The sequence below is a fragment of the Bos mutus genome, chromosome 15 (assembly GCF_027580195.1).
Source record: "Bos mutus isolate GX-2022 chromosome 15, NWIPB_WYAK_1.1, whole genome shotgun sequence".
Classification (NCBI taxonomy): domain Eukaryota; kingdom Metazoa; phylum Chordata; class Mammalia; order Artiodactyla; family Bovidae; genus Bos; species Bos mutus.
This window is the reverse complement of record NC_091631.1, coordinates 37,121,190-37,143,864: the sequence shown is the minus strand read 5'-3', so window position 1 is coordinate 37,143,864 and position 22,675 is coordinate 37,121,190. Positions and strand designations below refer to the sequence as shown.

Below are 22,675 nucleotides of genomic sequence, written 5' to 3'. Positions count from 1 at the left end.
CTCTTCTTATTTGAGAATAATACTTTTTTCCCCAGGCAGTTCAATAATTACTAGTATATCAGGTTCTTAAGCCTTCCACATCTGATAATATGAAGAGCTGATATTTGTAGCATTTCTGTTAGAAACACTTATGTATTGCTCAGCATAAATATTAGGAGTGTTTTTATTCTTTTTTTTCCTTGAAAAATACTAGGTTATTTTGCTAGTTCTGTAAGTAAGCTTTCTGAAGTGAAGTCATCTTTGAAACATTCAGTGTATATTACTTAATGTCTATATTTTTGTCATCCCTTTTCAGCCAGTTTTCAGTTGTACGGTTAAAATAGAGGGCAATGAATGGTGGGTAATCCAAATGATGAATGAATTATTCGGTTCATAATCTATTTCTTAACCTATGTATATGGGTATTAATTGTATCATTTTTTTTTCCTTGGGTTACAGTTGCTTTACAGTGTTGTACTACAAAGTGAATCAGCTATCTGTTTTCATATATATATATCCCCTCCCTCTTGACCCCCCTTCCCACCTCCTCCATCCCACCCCTCTAAATCATCCCAGCTCAGCTCCCTACATTATACAACAGGAACAACAAATTCCCACTAGCTATCTGTTTTACACATGGCGGTGCACATACATCAGTCCCCATCTCCCAATTCATCCATGGCCCAACCCCCAACTCCATGCCCACACTTCCATTCTCCACATCTTCATCTCTGCAGATAGTTTCATCTGTACCATTTTTCTAGATTCCACATATATGTGTTAATATACAATATTTGTTTCTCATTCTGACTTAACTTCACTCTGACTCTGGGTCCATCCTGCCTGTACAAATGACCCAATTTTGTTCCTTTTATAGCTGAGTGATATTCCATTGTTTATATGCACCACATCTTGTTTATCTATTCATCTGTTGATGGATATTTAGGTTGCTTCCATATCCTCCCTATTGTAAATAGTGCTGCAGCAAATGTTTGGATTGCTGGATTATATGGTGCTGTGTGCTGTGCTTAGTCGCTCATTTGTGTCTGACTCTTTGTGACCCCATGGACTGTAGCCCGCCTGGCTCCTCTTTCCACAGGGTTTCTCCAGGCAAGAGTGAGTTGCCACACCCTCCTCCAGGGAGTCTTCAACCCAGGGATCGAACCTAGGTCTCCCGGGTCAGATTCTTCACCGTCTGAGCCACCAGGGAAGCCCATGAATACTAGAGTGGGTAGCCTGTCCCTTCTCCCGGGTAACTTGCTGACCCAGGAATCAAACTGGGGTCTCCTGCAGGTGGATTGCAGATGGATTATATGGTAGTTCAATTTTTAGTTTTTTAAGGAACCCCTTATTATATGGTAGTTCAATTTTTAGTTTTTTAAGGAACCCCTGTACTGTTCTCTATAGTGGCTGTATCAATTTACGTTCCTACCAATAGTGCACGAGGGTTCTCTTTTCTTTATATCCTCTCCAGCGTTTATTATTTGTGGACTTTTTGATGATGGCCATTCTGTGAGGTAGTAGTTTTTGATCTGCATTTCTCTAATAATTAGTGATGTTGAGCATCTTTTCATGTACCTCTTGGCCATCTCTATGTCTTCTTTAGAGAAATGTCTGCTAAGGTCTTCCTTATAATTTACACATTAATGTCTTAGGGTACTACTGTTATATTTTTTTGCAGGGTGTATTTATCTTTTCAAATGCATTTCAGATAATATCTTTCTCAGAAATTCTAACTTAAAAGCTAGAATGAAAAATGTAATCTGGTAACAAGCACTTTGTGGTTTATTAAAGCAAATTAACAAAATAGGAGATAATTCACCTCTACTGGAAATAAATTCTTATTTTACAGCGTAAGAGACTAGCTATAATAGTTTATAATATCAAAAATTGAAAGCATCCTAAATGTTTACTATTTGGATATAAATTAATGTAAGTATGGTAGAACACTTCTTTGGAATACTGTTCTGCTACTAAAATAAAAGAGGTAGCACTATAATATATACCTATAGGAAAAAACTTCTGTTACATATTGCCAGGTGGGCACACAGAAAGATACATAAGGTAGTGCTTAGTCACTCAGTCATGTCTGATTCTTTGTGACTACATGGACTGTAGCCCACCAGGCTCCTCTGTCCATGGGGATTCCTTAGGCAAGAATACTGGAGTGGGTTGCCATGCCCTCCTCCAGGAGATCTTCCCAACCCAGGGATTGAACCCAGGTCTCTCTCACTGCAGGCAGATTCTTTACCATCTGAGCCACCAGGGGTACATAAGGTAGATATAATTCTATTTTGACCTAAAATTATATGTATGTAGGTATGTATATTATAATGAAAATCTAGAAGGATATTTACACTAAATCCTTAGTAATGGTTATCTCTGACATATATAGATTAGAAGAGTTTTGACTTCCATTTAAACTTTTCTCTGCTTGAAACACACACATACACATAAGCATAATTAAATTATCTAAAACATATAACAAGGGTTTTTTATAACAGAAGAGTATTCTCATTTTTGTAGGAAGGAATTATTGAAACTTTATGAGAAGAGTAAGACATAATTCATTTGCCATAAAAATCACAAGTCTTTTGCTACTTCTGTTCCTTTGTTTCAGTTCCTTTGGTACTATCATTACAGAGAACAAAAGAATTTGATTAAGAGATCAAGGTTACAAGAAGTCCTAAACTTAGATAATATCCTGGTTCCCTATACCTGGTGATAAAACTGAAAAAACTATTTTGGGAGGCTTTTTTCCATTTGTATTTTATGTGCTGTAATTAACTGGGTTCATGGGGTTGCAAAGAGTTGGACATGACTGAGCGACTGAACTGAATTAACTGAAGAACTAAATTAGAAGGCTTTATCTAAACTTAATTTTAGCATAAACCAATTAGTAATTGATTACAGAATAGCCAGGTACCCTTGGGCTAGAAAAATACTCCTTTTCATTGGAATAATCATATTCTGTCGGGGGAAGCTTGGGTTTGTTGTTGCTGCTGCTTCCAAATGCACCTGCACTAATGAGCTCTTAATGTTTTGTAATTCAGTATTTCATAAAATTAGATCTTGTCTTTGTTCTATTATAGAGAGGCTCTTTTCAGTTATAAATGAGTTCATATGTGATACTTTTATTTTAATGAATTACTTATTTACCAACTTGGGATTTATTAATATTTATATTCTTGTTACAATACTTGTGGGGATTTAACATAACATTCTGAACATTTTTTTACAAAAGCATAGAGTTTCAAAGCAGAGAGGCCAAACATCTGTGTTGGTGTTTTAAAATAGAAACATTAAATGAACTAAGTTTTAGGTAGTGATTCAAAAACTTTAGTTATTTTTGTTTGTCATGAAGTTATCCTGTAGTTTCTGTCCTCAAGGGAAAATTAAATGGAACATGAGTACTGCCAAGGGGTTATTTTGTTTATCATGTTCTTTCAGTGCCAAGATGATTTTTTAAAGGACTGGTTTATGGAGATTATAGATTATTCCTATGTATTTTCTCATCTCAAATAACTGATCTTATTTTAGTTTTTTTTATAACTGAGATTACTATATGTCTCTTCAAAAATATCATGGATTTAACTATTTTCATTTTAGCAGATACATAATTTTTATGTGTAAGATCTTAGCTAAGATCTTTTAATGGTAAATTATAACTTAAAAACCCAGTGGAGTACTCCATTTCCAGCCTTATAATAAACTGCAGGGTATGAGGGACCCTCTCACTAATGTAGAAATAGATCTTAGAAAATTGCAACAGCAAAAACCCATGATTTTTATATATCGTTTTTCCTAAGAAGAAAAGGAAATCTCTAAAAGACCTCTCCTCTATTCTCAAGAAAAAGATAAGTAGGGAAAACCAAATTCTGAGCACTTAGCAGTTGGGGAAACCAGATACATGAGCTCAATCAGTTAAGTCTTGACTTCTGTAAGAGAGCTGGTTGAACCTGAGAGCTTTATTTACCCCAGGGTAGGACATTGGAAGAAAAATGAAATAATCCCTCTTCAGTGGTATACCCCTCACCGTTGCTTCCAGAAGAAACAATATAAATCTTTTGTATAATTTATTAAATATTTATCAGCCCCAATTTAGGCAGTCAGGGTTCCCACGGATAAACTTTAGTGAGATGTGAAGTCACAATTTTAAAATGACCAAATACCAAAGAAATGAGCCAGTGTGAAAGTGTTAACAGAAACATACAAAAACAGATTGAAAACCTCATAGGCATTATGTTTTAGAATTATCTAATTTGAATATATAATAATTAAAATATTTAAATAAAAGGATTGAATACAAAGTAAGCAGATAATAAGAAACTAACAAAAGGGCTAGATGAGTTTAGATTATGTAATCAGTAAAGTAAAACATCAAAGGATATGGAAAACCCAGTATCATTAATATGTCACTTCTCTACAAATCAACCTGTAGCCTGAATGCAATACCAATAAGAATTGCAGCAAACTTTTTCTTAGAAATTGACTGGATGATTCCAAAATGTATGTGGAAATGCTGAAGACTTAGAGTGGCCAAATTAATCTTGAATAAGAACAAGTTGGAGGACTTAACCCTACCTGGTTTCAAGACTTAATATCAACCCACAGTAATCAAGATAGTGTAATACTGACATGTCAAATAGATCAGTGGAAAAGGGCACCCAGAAATTAGACTTGAATTTATGGGAAATTTGTTAAAGGCACCAAAATAATCCAATCAGGGGAGGAAAATTTTTTCCACAAATAGTGCTGGAAAACTGACTATCCATGTGGAAGAAAGTGAACCTCAATTTCTACCTCATATCAGACACAAGGGTTAATTGAGGTAGAGCATAGACATAAACATAAAATAGAAAACCACAAAGGTTTTAGGGGAAAGCATGGAATAGTTTCATGACTTGGGAATGAGCAACAGTTTCCTTTTTTAAAAAATTATTAATTGAATCTTTTGCCACTTATAATTTCTATAACTGGCAAAAGTTTCTTAGGTCACAAAAAGTGATAACCAAAAAAAGAAAAAAAAAAACATAATTATACTTCATAGAAATTAAAACATAAGCTTATCAAAAGACAGAATTAAGAAAATGAATATTGAAGACTAGGAAAAATTATTCCAAAATATATATGTGACAAAGAACTGATGTCATGGTTATATCAAGAACTCCTACAACTTAAGAAGAAGAAGCCAAGCCATTTTTTGAAAATGGACAGCTTAAACAGACACTTCACAAAGTAAGATATGGAAATGGTCAATAAAAACATGAACTAGTCAGTGTCAGTCATCTAAGAAATGCAAATTGAAACCATTATGAGATAATACTATATAACCACCAGTATGGCTAAAATTAGAAAGATTGGCAATACGAAATGTTGGCAGGGTTTTTTTTTTTTAATTGTAGGCTACTTACTTTACAATACTGTGGTGGTTTTGTCATACATTGACATGAATCCTCCACGGGTGTACGTGTGTTCCCCATCCTGAACCCCCTCCCTCTCCCCTCCCTATCTCATCCCTCAGGGTCATCCCAGTGCACCAGCCCTGAGCACCCTGTCTCATGCATGGAACCTGGACTGGCAATCTGTTTCACATATGATAATATACATGTTTCAATGCTATTCTCCCAAATCATCCCACCCTCACCTTCTCCCACAGAGTCCAAAAGTCTTTTCTTTACATCTGTGTCTGTTTTGCTGTCTTGCATATAGGGTCATCATTACCATCTTTCTAAATTCCATATCTATGTGTTAATATACTGTATTGGTGTTTTTCTTTCTGACTTACTTCGTTCTGTGTAATAGGCTCCAGTTTCATCCAGCTCATTAGAACTGATTTAAATGCATTCTTTTTAATAGCTGAGTAATATTCCATCGTGTATATGTACCACAGCTTTCTTATCCATTCGTCTGCTGATGGACATCTAGGTTGCTTCCATGTCCTGGCTATTGTAAACAGTGCTGCAATGAATATTGGAGTACACATGTCTCTTTCAATTCTGGTTTCCTTGGTGTGTATGCCCAGCAGTGGGATAGCTGGGTCGTATGGCAGTTCTATTTCCAGTTTTTTAAGGAATCTCCACACTGTTCTCCATAGTGGCTGTACTAGTCTGCATTCCTACCAACAGTGTAAGAGGGTTCCTTTTTCTCCACACCGTCTCCAGCATTTATTGTTTCTAGACTTTTTGATAGCAGCCATTCTGACTGGCATGAGATGGTACCTTGTGGTTTTGATTTGCATTTCTCTGATAATGAGTGATATTGAGCATCTTTTCATGGTTTGTCAGTCATCTGTATGTCTTCTTTGGAGAAATGTCTGTTTAGTTCTTTGGCCCATTTTTTGATTGGGTCGCTTATTTTTCTGGAATTGAGCTGCAGGAGTTGCTTGTATATTTTTGAGATTAATTCTTTGTCAGTTGCTTCATTTGCTGTTATTTTTTCCCATTCTGAAAGCTGTCTTCTCACGTTGCTTATAGTTTCCTTCGTTGTGCAAAAACATTTAAGTTTAATTAGTCCCATTTGTTTATTTTTGCTTTTATTTCCATTACTCTGGGAGGTGGGCCATAGAGAATCCTTCTGTGATTTAAGTCAGAGAGTGTTTTGCCTATGTTCTCCTCTAGGAGTTTTATAGTTTCTGGTCTTACATTTAGATCTTTAAATCATTTTGAGTTCATTTTTGTGTATGATGTTAGAAAGTGTTCTAGTTTCATTCTTTTACAAGTGGTTGACCAGTTTTCCCAGCACCACTTGTTAAAGAGATTGTCTTTTCTTCATTGTATATTCTTGCCTCCTTTGTCAAAGAAAAGGTGTCCATAGGTGCATGGATTTATTTCTGGGCCTTCTATTTTGTTCCATTGATCTATCTTTCTGTCTTTATGCCAGTACCATACTGTCTTGATGACTGTAGCTTTGTAGTATAGCCTGAAGTTGGGCAGGTTGATTACTCCAGTTCCATTCTTCTTTCTCAAGATTGCTTTGGCTATTCGAGGTTTTTTGTATTTCCATAGAAATTGTGAAATTATTTGTTCTAGTACTCTGAAAAATACCATTGGTAGCTTGATAGGGATTGCATTGAATCTATAGATTGCTTTGGGTAGTATACTTACTTTAACCAAATTGATTCTTCCGATCCATAAACATGGTATATTTCTCCATCTATTTGTGTCATCTTTGATTTCTTTCATCAGTGTTTTTATAGTTTTCTATATATAGGTCTTTTGTTTCTTTAGGTAGATATATTCCTAAGTATTTTATTCTTTTCATTGCAATGGTGAATGGAATTGTTTCCTTACTTTCTCTTTGTGTTTTCTCATTGTTAATGTATAGGAATGCAAGGAATTTCTGTGTGTTAATTTTATATCTTGCAACTTTACTATATTCATTGATAAGCTCTAATAATTTTCTGGTGGAGTCTTTAGGGTTTTCTATGTCTAGGATCATGTCATCTGCAAATAGTGAGAGTTTTACTTCCTCTTTTCCAATCTGGAGTCCTTTTGTTCCTTTTTTTCTCTGATTGCTGTGGCTCAAACTTCCAAAACTATGTTGAATACTAGTAGTGAGAGTGGGCATCCTTGTCTTATTCCTGACTTTAGGGGAAATGCTTTCAATTTTTCACCATTGAGGATAATGTTTGCTGTGGGTTTGTCATATATACCTTTTATTATGTTGAGGTATGTTCCTTCTATGCCTGCTTTCTGGAGGGTTTTTATCATAAATGGATGTTGAATATTGTCAAAGGCTTTCTCTGCATCTATTGAGATAATCATATGGCTTTTATTTTTCAATTTGTTAATGTGGTGTATCACATTGATTGATTTGTAAATACTGAAGAATCCTTGCATCCCTGGGATAAAGCCCACTTGGTCATGATGTATGATCTTTTTAATATGTTGTTGGATTCTTTTTCTAGAATTTTGTTAAGGATTTTTGCATCTGTGTTCATCAGTGATATTGGTCTGTAGTTTTCTTTTTGTGTGGCATCTTTGTCTGGTTTTGGTATTAGGGTGATAGTGGCCTTATAGAATGAGTTTGGAAGTTTACCTTCCTCTGCAGTTTTTTGGAAGAGTTTGAGTAGGATAGGTGTTCAGTTCAGTTCAGTCACTCAGTCATGTCCGACTCTTTGCGACCCCATGAACCACAGCACGCCAGGCCTCCCTGTCCATCACCAATTCCTGCAGTTCACCCAAACCCACGTCCATCAAGTCAGTGACGGCATCCAGCCATCTCTTCCTCTGTCGTCCCCTTCTCCTCCTGCCCTCAATCCCTCCCAGCATCAGAGTCTTTTCCAGTGAGTCAACACTTCTCATGAGGTGGCTAAAGTACTGGAGTTTCAACTTTAGCATCATTCCTTCCGAAGAACACCCAGGACTGGTCTCCTTTAGAGTGGACTGATTAGATCTCCTTGCAGTCCAAGGGACTCTCAAGAGTCTTCTCCAACACCACAGTTCAAAACCATCAATTCTTCGGTGCTCAGCTTTCTCCACAGTCCAACTCTCACATCCATACATGACTGCTGGAAAAACCATAGCCTTGACTAGATGGACCTTTGTTGGCAAAGTAATGTCTCTGCTTTTTAATATACTATCTAGGTTGGTCTTAACTTTGCTTCCAAGGAGTAAGCGTCTTTTAATTTCATGGCTGCAATCACCATCCACAGTGATTTTGGAGCCCAGAAAAATAAAGTCTGACACTGTTTCCACTGTTTCCCCATCTATTTCCCATGAAGTGATGGGACCAGATGCCGTGATCTTAGTTTTCTGAATGTTGAGCTTCAAGCCAACTTTTTCACTGTCCACTTTCACTTTCATCAAGAGGCCTTTTAGTTCCTCTTCACTTTCTGCCATAACGATGGTGTCATCTGCATATCTGAGGTTATTGATATTTCTCCCAGCAATCTTGATTCCAGCTTGTTCTTCTTCCAGCCCAGCATTTCTAATGATGTAGTCTGGATAGGTGTTAGCTCTTCTCTAAATTTTTGGTAGAATTCAGCTGTGAAGCCATCTGGTTGTGGGCTTTTGTTTGTTGGAAAATTTCTGATTACAGTTTCGATTCTGTGCTTGTGATGGGTCTGTTAAGATTTTCTATTTCTTCCTGGTTCAGTTTTGGAAAGTTGTACTTTTATAAGAATTTGTCCATTTCTTCCAAGTTTTCCATTTTATTGGCATATAGTTGCTGATAGTCGTCTCTTATGATCCTTTGTATTTCTGTGTTGTCTGTTGTGATTTCTTCATTTTCATTTCTAATTTTGTTGGTTTGATTCTTCTCCCTGTATTTCTTGATGAGTCTGGCTAATGGTTTGTCTATTATATTTATCTTCTCAAAGAACTAGCTTTTAGCTTTGTTGATTTTGGCTATGGTCCTCTTTGTTTCTTTTACGTTTATTTCTGCCCTGATTTTTATGATTTCTTTCCTTCTACTAACCCTGGAGTGCTTTATTTTTTCTTTTTCTAGTTGCTTTAGGTGTAGAGTTAGGTATTTTATTTGATTTCTCTTCTGTTTCTTGAGGTAGGCTTGTATTGCTTTGAACCTTCCCCTTAGCACTGCTTTTACTGAATCCCATAGGTTTTGGGTTGTTGTGTCTTCATTTTCATTCGTTTCTATGCATATTTTGATTTCTTCTGTGATTTTTGGTTATTCAGAAGTGTGTTGTTTAGCCTCCATATGTTTGTATTTTTAATAGTTTTTTTCCTGTAGTTGACATCTAATCTTACTGCATTGTGATCAGAAAAGATGCTTGAGATGATTTCAGTTTTTTTGAACTAACGAAGGCTAGATTTATGGCCCAGGATGTGATATATCCTGGAGAAGGTTCCGTGTGCACTTGAGAAAAAGGTGAAATTCATTGTTTTAGGGTGAAATGTCCTATAGATGTCAATTAGGTCTAAATGGTTCATTGTATCACTTAAAGTTTGTGTTTCCTTGCTGATTTTCTGTTTATTTGATCTATCCATAGGTGTATGTGGGGTATTAAAGTCTCCAAGTATTATTGTGTTAGTTAATTTCCCCTTTCATACTTGTTAGCATTTGTTTTGCATATTGTGGTGCTCCTATGTTGTGTGCATATATATTTAAAATTGTTATATCTTCTTCTTGGAATGATCCTTTGATCATTATGTAGTGTCCTTCTTTGTCTCTTTTCACTGCCTTTATTTCAAAGTCTATTTTACCTGATATGAGTATTGCTACTCTTGCTTTCTTTTGGTCTCCATTTGCATGATATATCTTTTTCCAGCCCTTCACTTTCAGTCTGTAGGTGTCCCTAGGTTTGACGTGGGTCTCTTGTAGACAGCATATATAGGGATCTTATTTTTGTATCCATTCAGCCAGTCTTTGTCTTTTGGTTGGGGCATTCAACCCATTTACATTTAAGGTAATTATTGATAAGTATGATCCCGTTGCCATTTACTTTGTTGTTTTGGGTTTGAGTTTATAAACTTTTTCTATGTTTCCTGTCTAGAGAAGATCCTTTAGCATTTGTTGAAGAGCTGGTTTGGTGGTGCTGAATTCTCTGAGCTTTTCTTGTCTGTAAAGCTTTTGATTTCTCCTTCATATTTGAATGAGATCCTTGTTGAGTACAATAATTGGGTTGTAGGTTTTTCTCTTTCATCACTTTAACTATGTCCTGCCATTCCCTTCTGGCTTGAAGAGTTTCTATTGAAAGATCATCTGTTATCCTTATGGGAATTCCCTTGTGTGTTATTTGTTGTTCTTCCCTTGCTGCTTTTAATATTTATTCTTTGTGTTTGATCTTCATTAATTTGATTAATATGTGTCTTGGGGTGTTTTGCCTTGGGTTTATCCTGTTTGGGACTCTCTGGGTTTCTTGGACCTAGGTGGCTATTTCCTTCCCCATTTTAGGGAAGTTTTTAACTATTATCTCCTCAAGTATTTTCTCATGGCCTTTCTTTTTGTCTTCTTCTGGGACTCCTATGATTCAAATGTTGGGGCGTTTAACATTGTCCCAGAGGTCTCTGAAGTTGTCCTCATTTCTTTTAATTATTTTTTCTTTTTTCCTTCTCTGCTTCATTTATTTCTACCATTCTATCTTCCACCTCACTTATCCTATCTTCTACCTCAGTTATTCTACTGTTGGTTCCCTCCAGAGTGCTTTTGATCTCAGTTATTGCACTGATTGACTTTTTTATTTCTTCTAGGTCCTTGTTAAACATTTCTTGCCTCTTCTCAATCCTTGTCTCCAGACTATTTATCTGTAACTCCATTTTGTTTTCAAGATTTTGGATCATTTTTACTATCATTATTCTGAATTCTTTTTCAGGTAGACTCTCTATCTCCTCTTTGGTTTGGTTTGGTGGGCATTTATCATGTTCCTTTACCTGCTGAATATTTCTCTGCCTTTTCATCTTATTTAGGTTGCTGTGTTTGGGGTGGTCTTTCTGTATCCTGGAAGTTTGCAGTTCCTCTTATTGTGGAGGTTCCTCCCTGTGGGTGGAGTTGGACGAGTGGCTTCTCAAGGTTTCCTGGTTAGGGAAGCTTGCGTCCGTGTTCTGGTAGATGGGATCTCTTCTCTTTGGATTGCAAAGAAGTGTCCAGTAGTGAGTTTTGAGGTGTCTGTGGGTTTGGTGTGACTTTTGGCCTCCTGTTTTTTTGTGCTCAGGGCTATATTCCTGCATTGTTGAAGAATTAGCTTGGTATGTCTTGCTCTGAAACTTGTTGGCTCCTGGATGGAGCTTGCTTTCATTGTAGGTATGGAGGCTTTTGGATGAGCTCTTGCTGATTAATGTTCCCTGGAGTCAGGAGTTTTCTAGTTTCTCAAGTTTTGGACTTAAGCCTCCTGCCGACTTCTCCATCCATACAGCACCGATGATAAAACATCTCCTTTCGAGGACAATGGGCTGCCTTTCTGGGTGCCTTGTGTCCTCCGCCAGCTTTCAGAAGTTGTTTTGTGGTATTTTCTCAGTGTTCAAATGATCTTTCAATGAATTTGTGGGGAGAAAGTGGTCTCCCCGTCTTATTCTTCCACCATTTTAGGACCTCCCCCCAGTGTTGGCAGGGTTTTAAGATACTCAGAATTCTCATGTTTTATTGTTGAGAGTGTAAACTGGTACAGTCACTTTAGAAAAAGTCTAGGAGATTCTTATCAAAGTAAGCATATACCTACCCTATGATCCAGGAGTTTCACACCTGGATCTTACCTTAAAAAAATGAAAGCATATCACTACAAAAAGACGTAACAAAAATATTCATAGGCGCTTTATTCATAACAGTCTAAAGCCGAAATCAGTGCAGGTGCCCATCAATCAGAGAATAGGTGTTATTTTTTTTTTAATTACCATATACCATACAAAGTAATACTAATCAGTATTTTTAAAAAAAGTTAATATATCCATGAGGTTACATGTAACCTCATGGATAAATCTCAAAAACATTATGGCATATTTGTAGAAACTCAATGAGTGTACACATAAGGTTTTTGTATTTTCAGTTCCGTACAGTCGCTCAGTCATGTCCGACTCAGTGACACCATCAACCACAGCTTGCCAGGACTTCCTGTCCATCACCAACTCCCGGAGCCCACCCAAACCCATGTCCATTGAGTTGGTGATGCCATCCAACCATCTCATCCTCTATCGTCCCCTTCTCCTCCTGCCCTCAATCTTTCCCAGCATCAGGGTCTTTTCAGATGAGTCAGCTCTTCGCATCAGGTGGCTGAAGTATTGGAGTTTCCGTTTCAATATCAGTCCTTCCAGTGAACACCCAGAACTGATCTCCTTTAGGATGGACTGGTTGAATCTCCTTGCAGTCCAAGGGACTCTCAAGAGTCTTCTCCAACACCACAGTTCAAAAGCATCAATTCTTCAGCGCTCAGCTTTCTTTATAGTCCAACTCTCACATCCATACATGACCACTGGAAAAACCATAGCCTTGACTAGACAGACCTTTGTTGACAAAGTAATGTCTCTGCTTTTTAATATGCTGTCTAGGTTGGTCATACCTTTCCTTCCAAGGAGTAAACGTCTTTTAATTTCATGGCTGAACTCACCATCTGCAGTGATTTTGGAGCCCAGAAAAAAAAAAGTCAGCCACTATTTCCCCATCTGTTTGCCATGAAGTGATGGGACCGGATGCCATGATCTTAGTTTTCTGAATGTTGAGCTTTAAGCCAACTTTTTCACTCTCCTCTTTCACGTTCATCAAGAGGCTTTTTAGTTCTCTTCACTTTCTGCCATAAGGGTGGTATCATCTGCATATCTGAAGTTATTGATATTTCTCCTGGCAATCTTGATTCCAGCTTGTGCTTTATTGTATATAAATTGTACAGTGGAAGAACAACTATAAAATATTGAACTCTAATGATATGCATGCTAAAGTACTTGAGTGTGAGTGTTAGTTGGCCAGTCGTGCCAACTCTTTGCGTGCCAACTGTTTGCACCGTATCCCACCAGTTTCCTCTGTCCATGGAAGTCTCCAGGCAAGAATACTGGAGTAGGTTGCCATTTCCTTTTCCAGGGGAGCTAAAGTACTTAGGAGGGAGTATAACTGATGTCTGTCTATGATTTACTTTGAAATATACTAACAAGAAGATGGGATAATGGATAGATAGATAGATGGACAACTAAATGATAAAGCAAGCATAGTAAAATGTTAATGATACAGTCTTAAGTGATTAGCATACCACCTAAGTTCAGTGTAAAATTCTTTCAACTTTGATATATGTTTGAAATTATTTGGGATAAAATAAGTAAACAAAGAAATAGATGCATAATTAGAAAAAACACATTGGATACATTAAACGTCAGACTAAATACAGTGAGAGAATTACAGTGAACTGGAATACAGATCTGAAGCAATTACCCCTAGTGGAGCAGAGAGAGACAAGAACATGGAAAATATGGAAGAGAATTTAAAAAAAATACAAGGATGATACAAATACTAACACAGTAGTATTCAAAGTACTAGTCTGTGACAAGATAAGAAAGTTCTGCCAGTATGTGAATCACTGACTTTCTCTTCACTGAGAAAGTCTTGTTATTAAAAATAAATAAATAAGCTGTTCAGCAGTGGACTTAGTATGACATCAGCCAGAACTGGTCAGTATCTCCAAAAGGAACCAAGTGTCCTAATCAAGCCTCAGGTTTTGTAAAGGGTGAAAAATCTAGTTATCAACAAAATGTTTTTTTATAAAAATCCATTGTTGTTGTTCACTCAGTCTTGTCTGATTCTTTGCAACCCCATGGACTGCCACGTGCCAGGCTTCCCTGTCCTTCACTATCCCCCAGAGTTTACTCAAACTCATGTCCATAGAGTCAGTGATGGCATCCAGCTATCTCATCCTCTGTCTCTCCCTTCTCATGCCCTCAATATTTCCCAGCATCAGGTCTTTTCCAGTGAGTTGGCACTTCACATCAAGTGGCCAAAGTATTGGAGCTTCAGCTTCAGCATCAGTCCTTCCAATGAATATTCAGGGTTGACTTCCTTTAGGATTGACTGGTTTGATTTCCTTGCAGTCCAGAGGACACTCAAGAGTCTTTTCCAACACCACAGTTCAAAAGCATCAATTCTTCAGCGCTCAGCTTTCTCTATGGTCCAACTCTCATCCATACATGACTACTGGAAAAACCATAGCTTTGACTAGATGGACCTTTTGTCAGCAAAGTGATAGCTCTACTTTTTAATACACTTTTTAGGTCTGTTACAGCTTTTCTTCCAAGGAGCAAGCGTCTTTTCATTTCATGACTGCAGTCACCATCTGCAGTGATTTTGAAGCCCAAGAAGATAAAGTCTGTCACTGTTTCATTTTCTTCCCCATCTGTTTGCCATAAAGTGATGGAACTGGATGCCATGATCTTAGTTTTTGAATGTTGAGTTTTAAGCCAGCTTTTTCACTCTCTCCTTTCACTGTCATCAAGAGGCTCCTTATTTCCTTGTCACTTTCTGCCATTAGGGTGGTGTCTGGTGGTGTCTGTATAAATTCTTACATTGAGCTTGTTATGCTAAGGGCTCTGAATAACTTAGGAAACCACATAGAGGTTTAAAAGTATGAGGAAAATGGATTATCTTCTGGAACCCCAAGCCTTCCACAATCTAGAAGGTTATTTATTAGTTTATGGCTGCACTGGGTCTTTGTTGCTGTGTGCTGGCTTTCTCTAGTTGTAGCAAGTGGAGGCTACTCTTTGTTGTATAGCCTCATTGCACTGGCTTCTTTCGTTCTGGAACACTGGCTCTAGGCACATGGATTCAGTACTTGGGCCACCAGGGAAGCCCAGCCTAGAAGTTTTCAAAGGTCCTCAAGCACTGTTCATGACCCGTTCCTATGTAAGCGGTACCAGTTTGAGAATTTTGTTAATTGCTGTGTTCTGAATGTGTCCTCCCAGGTTTATATGTTGGAAACCTATTGCCTAAGGGCTTCCCTGGTGGCTTAGTTAGGAAAGAATCTGCCTGCAATGTAGGAGACCCAGATTTGATCCCTAGATCAGGAGGCTCCCTTGAAGAAGGGAGCTGGCTACCCACTCCAGTATTTTTGCCTGGAGAATTCCACGGACAGAGGGGCCTGGTGGGTTACAGTTCATAGGGTCACAAAGACTCAGACACCTCTGAGCAACTATTTTAAAAAAATGGTGATGATATTAGGAGATGGGGCTTTTGGGAGGGGATTAGGTCAGGAAGGCAAAGACATTACCAAGGAGATCAGTGCCCTTGTAAAAGAGAGCCAGCAGAGCTCCCTAATCCACTCCACCATGTAAAGATATAATACAAAGTCTGCAGCTTTGAGGAGGGCCCTAACTAGACCCTCACTACCACTCTGACCTTGGATTTCCAACCTCCCAAATTGTGAAAAATACATTTCTGTTGTTTATGAACCACCCAGTCTATGATGTTTTGTTATGGCAGTGCAAAACAGTCTAATGAGAAGATATTAATCAGTATTTCATTCTTTGTATGGCTGATTAGTATTCCATTTGTGTGTGTGTGTGTGTATCTTTATCCATTTATTTGTTAATGGACACTTAGGTTGCTTCCATGTGTTGGCTATTATAAATAGCGCTACTGTGAACATTGGGGTGCACGTGTCTTTTTGAATTGGAGTTTTCATCTCTTCTGCATATATTCCCAGGAGTGGGATTGCTGGTAGTTCTAGTTTAGTTTTTCAAGGAATCTCCATAGTGGCTATACCAATTTACATTCCCACCAACAGTGTAGGAGAGTTCCCTTTTCTCCACACTCTCTAGCATTTGCTGCTTGTTGACTTTTTGATGAGGGTCATGCTGTACTTCATTGTAGTTTCAATTTACATTTCTCTAAAAATTAGCGATGTTGAGCATCTTTTTATGTGAGTGTTGGCCATCTGTCTGACTTCTTTGGAGAAACATCTGTTCAGTTCTTCTGCTCATTTTTTGATTGGGTTGTTTGCTTTTTTGATGTTGAACTGTGTGAGCTGTTTGTATATTTCATAAATTAAGAATGAAATACTGCCATTTACAACAACATGACGGACATAGAGATTATCATACTAAGTGAAGTAAGTCAGACAGAGACAAATACATTTAATATTACTTATATGTGGAATCTAAAAAATAATACAAATACACTTACTTACAAAACAGAAACAGACTCATAGACATCGAAAACAAACTTACCAGAAGGGAAGAGGGGAGGGATAAATAAGGAGTTTGGGATTGCAGATATATATATATATAAAATATGCAAACAACAAGCATTTACAGATTTGATATCTTATAATAACCTATCATGGAAAAAATTATATACATATGAAACCTAGTTACTTTGCTGTACACTTGAAACTACCACAATATTTTAACTGTACTTCAATTTTAAGAAAAAGAGTATATTAATCAATAGAATGCATCTTTTCCTTAAACAGACTATGTATTTTACTCCTTTGTCTTCCTCCAAACGTTTACTGATTTCTACCTTCCCCCAGCAACCAGGCAGCTGAGCCAGTTCCCGTAACAGGCCCTCTGGGGAGAGGTGACCAAGAGCCTGGGTGCAGGGAGCAGATCTCCTGTGGGTCAAGGGCTAGCCTCTGTAATAAGTACTGGACACACTGATGTGATTAAACTATAATTTTAGTTGTTAAGGAGTTCAGAGGCTAGAAGCAAAAACTCATAGGTAAACTAGTATTTATGATATAGAGATTTGCCCTGATGAGTGAGTGAAGTCGCTCAGTCGTGTCCGACTCTTTGTGACCCCATAGACCATAGCCTACCAGGCTCCTCCGTCCATGGGATTTTCCAGGCAAGAGTACTGGAGTGGGTTGCCATTTCCTTCTCCATTTGCCCTGATCAGATCAGATCAGATCAGTCCCTCAGTCGTGTCCGACTCTTTGTGACCCCATGAATCGCAGCACGCCAGGCCTCCCTGTCCATCACCAACTCCTGAAGTTCACTGAGACTCACGTCCATCGAGTCAGTGATGCCATCCAGCCATCTCATCCTCTGTTGTCCCCTTCTCCTCCTGCCCCCAATCCCTCCCAGCATCAGAGTCTTTCCAATGAGTCAACTCGTCGCCTGAGGTTTCAGCTTTAGCATCATTCCTTCCAAAGAAATCCCAGGGTTGATCTCCTTCAGAATGGACTGGTTGGATCTCCTTGCAGTCTAAAGGACTCTCAAGAGTCTTCTCCAACACCACAGTTCAAAAGCATCAATTCTTCGGCACTCAGCCTTCTTCACAGTCCAACTCTCACATCCATACATGACCACTGGAAAAACCATAGCCTTGACTAGACAGACCTTTGTTGGCAAAGTAATGTCTCTGCTTTTGAATATGCTATCTAGGTTGGTCATAACTTTCCTTCCAAGGAGTAAGCGTCTTTTAATTTCATGGCTGCAATCACCATCTGCAGTGATTTTGGAGCCCCCAAAAATAAAGTCTGCCACTGTTTCCACTGTTTCCCCATCTATTTCCCATGAAGTGATGGGACCAGATGCCATGATCTTCATTTTCTGAATGTTGAGCTTTAAGCCAACTTTTTCACTCTCCACTTTCACTTTCATCAAGAGGCTTTTAGTTCCTCTTCACTTTCTGCCATAAGGGTGGTGTCATCTGCTTATCTGAGGTTATTGATATTTCTCCCGGCAGTCTTGATTCCAGCTTGTGTTTCTTCCAGTCCAGCGTTTCTCATGATGTACTCTGCATATAAGTTAAATAAGCAGGGTGACAATATACAGCCTTGACGTACTCCTTTTCCTATTTGGAACCAGTCTGTTGTTCCCATATCCAGTTCTAACTGTGCTTCCTGACCTGCATACAGATTTCTGAAGAGGCAGATCAGGTAGTCTGGTATTCCCATCTCTTTCAGAATTTTCCACAGTTTATTGTGATCCACATAGCCAAAGGCTTTGGCATAGTCAATAAAGCAGAAATAGATGTTTTTCTAGAACTCTGTTGCTTTTTCCATGATCCAGCGAATGTTGGCAATTTGATCTCTGGTTCCTCTGCCTTTTCTCAATCCAGCTTGAACATCAGGAAGTTCACGGTTCACATATTGCTGAAGCCTGGCTTGGAAAATGTTGAGCATTACTTTACTAGCATGTGAGATGAGTGCAATTGTGCGGTAGTTTGAGCATTCTTTGGCATTGCCTTTCTTTGGGATTGGAATGAAAACTGACCTTTTCCAGTCCTGTGGCCACTGCTGAGTTTTCCAAATGTGCTGGCATAATGAGTGCAGCACTTTCACAGCATCATCTTTGCCCTGATAGGGGTGTGTTAAAAAGTACTATGAATGCTGTTCTGGGTTATTGGATTTAGAGTGGGAAAGAGATGGTCACAGAGGGTCAGACAAGGATTGGTGGGGAGGTGAAGTATTCCAGATAGAGGAAGTTGCTAGTAGCAAAAAGAAATAGGGAAAGGACCTGTGTTTTTGAAAATTGAAAGCTGTTCCATATTGCCAAGTGTAGTAAAGAAAGGTGGTGGTAGAAAAGTAGATAGAGTAACTTCTGGTTATAGTGTAAATTGAATATATACATTTAACCTCAGCTGCTACCCACCAAAACCACTAAAACAACAGTATAGAGGATTTCTAAAATGCGTAAGTGAAAGTCGCTCAGTCATGTCCGACTCTTTGTGACTCCGTGGACTATACAGTCCATGGAATTCTCCAGGCCAGAATACTAGAGTGGTAGTGTTTCCCTTGGAGAAGGCAATGGCGACCCACTCCAGTACTCTTGCCTGGAAAATTCCATGGACAGAGGAGCCTGGTAGGCTGCAGTCCATGGGGTCGCTGAGTTGGACACGACTGAGTGACTTCACTTTTATTTTTCACTTTCATGCACTGGAGAAGGAAATGGCAACCCACTCCAGTGTTCTTACCTGGAGAATCCTAGGGACAAGGAAGCCTGGTGGGCTGCTGTCTATGGGGTCGCACAGAGTCAGACACGACTGAAGCGACTTAGCAGCAGCAGCAGCCTTTCCCTTCTCCAGATCATTTTCCCAACCCAGGGATCGAACCCAGGTCTCCTGCATTGCAGACGGATTCTTAACAGCTGAGCCACAAGGGAAGCCCTTTAATGCATAAACCCACAGGCAAATCAGGAGATAGGAGACAGGATAGGAGATAGGATAGGAGACAACAGCAGCAATATTTTGGAAACTAGAAAGCTGATGGATGAGTGACTTAACAGCCCCAAGAAAGCCTTTACCTAACTAACAGTTGTAAATGCCTTGAAGCATCCCAGTTGCCAGAACTGCAAAGGGCTCAAGAATGAGAGATATCAGGTTATCTCTGAAAGCAAGAGCTGAAGATGGAGCTAAACATTAAAAAGAGGATTAGTTGAAAGTCTTCTTACCATGCAATAAGAGTCCTGCCTCAGATCTTTTCCAATTCTGTGTTAACAGCCAGTTGCCTCTCCTTTATCCTAGCAGACTATCAGAGGTTTGCTTGTTTGTGTATTTATTTTTGAGAGACAAAGCATGAACAGGCAAGGGAGACACTATGTCTGGCTGAGGGAAATTCTGTTTTGCTACAAACTAGAGAGTAAAATGAGTGTCAAATGTTAAGAATACCAGTCAACAACTTTCCCCCTTCAGTTCCTAGAACTCTGGGAGGCTTCCCTCAAGCAGACATTGGAAGACAGTTCTCTGAGAAATCTGACCAGCCAAAGAGAAAAAGATTTTACTGAAAACACTGAGATAGGAGGTTCTTAACAGAACAGCTCAACCAGGTCATGCTGTAACAAAGCTTGCAGTCAACAAGTTCCATCATGTATACATTCTTTTTTTTTTTTTTTTTTTGTCAATCTTCGGTTTACCTCTTATGGAAGATGACCTAAGCAGAAGGGGTCAATAAAACAGTCAGTTCCTACCCCCACCTTTGTTCCTCAACTCTCCTTTCATTCTCCACTCTCTTGTAAGAGAACCATTTAGTCAACATCGATAATTATTCTGTTCTTTTCCTCCTTGGGTACTTTTATCCCTGACTGCCTCAGACAACCTCAGCTTTCTTCAGGCTTTGAAACAGTCGTCCACAATCACTACTGCCCTCTTGAAGTAGGCTCAAAGAAATTAATTTTTTCAAACCACAGCTCCTTAAGTTGAAAAATGAGTTCTAAATCTTTTTTTTTATTCTGTGCCTGTAACTCACTGATACACTGTGCTCTCCAAAAACTGTGGTAGTAGGTGCTGTATAACTGAATTTAAAATTCGATCAGGAACTTACATTCTGGAAACACGGATCTTTATTTTTTCTAAATTGCTATTGAAAAATTCCATCCTTAACTGGATGAAAACAGACTTTGTCTTTATTGTTCATCATTGTATACCCAACATCCAGCACAGTACCTGGCACATAATTTCATGTAAATAGTAATTACTGAAATAAGTCTTTAATCTTTTAAGATGCTTATTAAGGAAACAACTTGGTTGTCAACACTTTGAGTTTCAGATATAGGAAAAAATTAAGAAGTTAAGTATTCTAACAGCTCTAAGGTTTAGGCTAAATCTTTGGATACCACTACTCACCAATGAGAACTCATTGATAATCTAGTAGAAATTCTTCTGTTCTTATCTTTTTTGGCGCATGGTAGATTTGATGATAACCTCTGGCCACTTCTGTGCAAAACCCACTTCCCTTGTCTTTGATGATACCATTTCTCCTGATATTCTACTTCTTTTAAATCTCTTTTTCAGTCTTTTTTGGTAGGCCTTCTTTCCCCCCGTCATACAAATGATGATGTTTATTTGTATCTTTAGATAGTCTAAGATTCTACCTAGGCAATCTTATTCATCCCCATTACTGTCTTTTACCTAATCCTTCCAAATCTACCTCCAGAACTGAGTATCTTGCTGATTATTCTCCATCTTTACTTAAATGCCCCAAAGCTATTTAGATGCTGTATTCCAAACTGAAATAGTCACCTTTTATCCCTGTTTTTAGCCACCTTCCACAGCCTCTTCTTCCTATTTTCTAATTTAATAAATGGTACCAAATAAGTCAAAAACATGAAATTAGTCTCTTTCTCTTAGCCTTATCCTCATGTATGATCAGCAACTGAGTCCTGTAGATTCTGCTTTCCTATATCTCTCTCCTACTGTCTCAAATTAGATCCACTATAATCTATCCCTTAATTCCAATATCCTCATTAAAGTTACCAACATTCCTTACCTCTTTCATTGCACCAACCTCTTAACTGGTCTCCTCACCTCCCTCCTGACCCACCCCCTTACTTGTCTATTTCCTTGCTTTACAAAAGTGATAGTTGTACAGTTCAAGTTGGATCTTGTCACTTCCCAATCTAAAATTCTTAACCTTTGCCCTCGGAGTAAATTCTAATCGTATCTTGGCTCCTTCCTACATCTGTGGTCTAATTTTTCACTTCTGTGAATCCTCTGGCCTTTGTACATCTTACTTCCTTAGTTTGGAACACTGTTTCTTTCGACTCCCTACTCCCTCAGTTGTCCCTTTCACCTAGCTAACTCCTAGCCATCCTTTACTCTCAGTTTAGATGTTACTTCCTCCTGGAAGCCTTCTTTGGCCCATCAGTTGTGAGTTGGGAACTGCTTCTATGTACTTCTACTTTATCTTCTACTGCCCCCATCCTATCCACTGGGACCCTACAATAATGCTTGTCACATATAATGAAATTGCTGTTTGCTTACCTATATTTCCCAGTATGTCTGGCATGAAATACAACCTGCTCAGTCCAATTTGGATGAATGAGTAAATGAATAAGTGAGTGTAGTATAAGTAGCTGCTTACCGTATCTGGTTAGAGTTTCAGTTCTTGACATCTTCCATCCTTACACCAGTCAGTAGCTTTCATCCTTTCTTGGCTGTAATCCAGTCCCCAACCAGAACTGGCCTCTGCACACTTTGTGTCTCTGTGCACAAGAATATCTAGGTGAGAAAACCTAGATGGATAATTGATAATTCACAACTGTGCTTGAAAGCAAAATTTAAAGTTCATGTATAGCCAGCAAATCTTGAGTTGGCCAGAAAGTTCATTTGGGTTTTTATTAGGATGTTATAGACAAACCCAAATGAACTTTTTGGCCAACCAATACTCTCCTTAAATTCTGCAGGTAAATTTAACATTTAATTAAGATTTGAAAAAAATGAGTGTTCTGATATCTGCTGTAGTCACTTTTTTTTTTTTTTTTTAAACTTTTCTTAACATTTTTAAATGCATTTCTGGACCCCATCATCAGAGATTCTGATTTGGTAAGTCTGGGAAGTGGGAGATTAGAGCCAACATTTGAAACTTTTTAACACCAAAAAGGACGCT

The 22,675-nt window shown here is 38.3% G+C and overlaps 1 protein-coding gene across 1 annotated transcript in view; it reads left to right on the top strand.

Moving 5' to 3' along the window:
* SBF2 (SET binding factor 2) overlaps positions 1-22,675 on the top strand; it is a 498,680-nt gene that overhangs the window by 297,889 nt on the left and 178,116 nt on the right. The window lies entirely within an intron of this gene.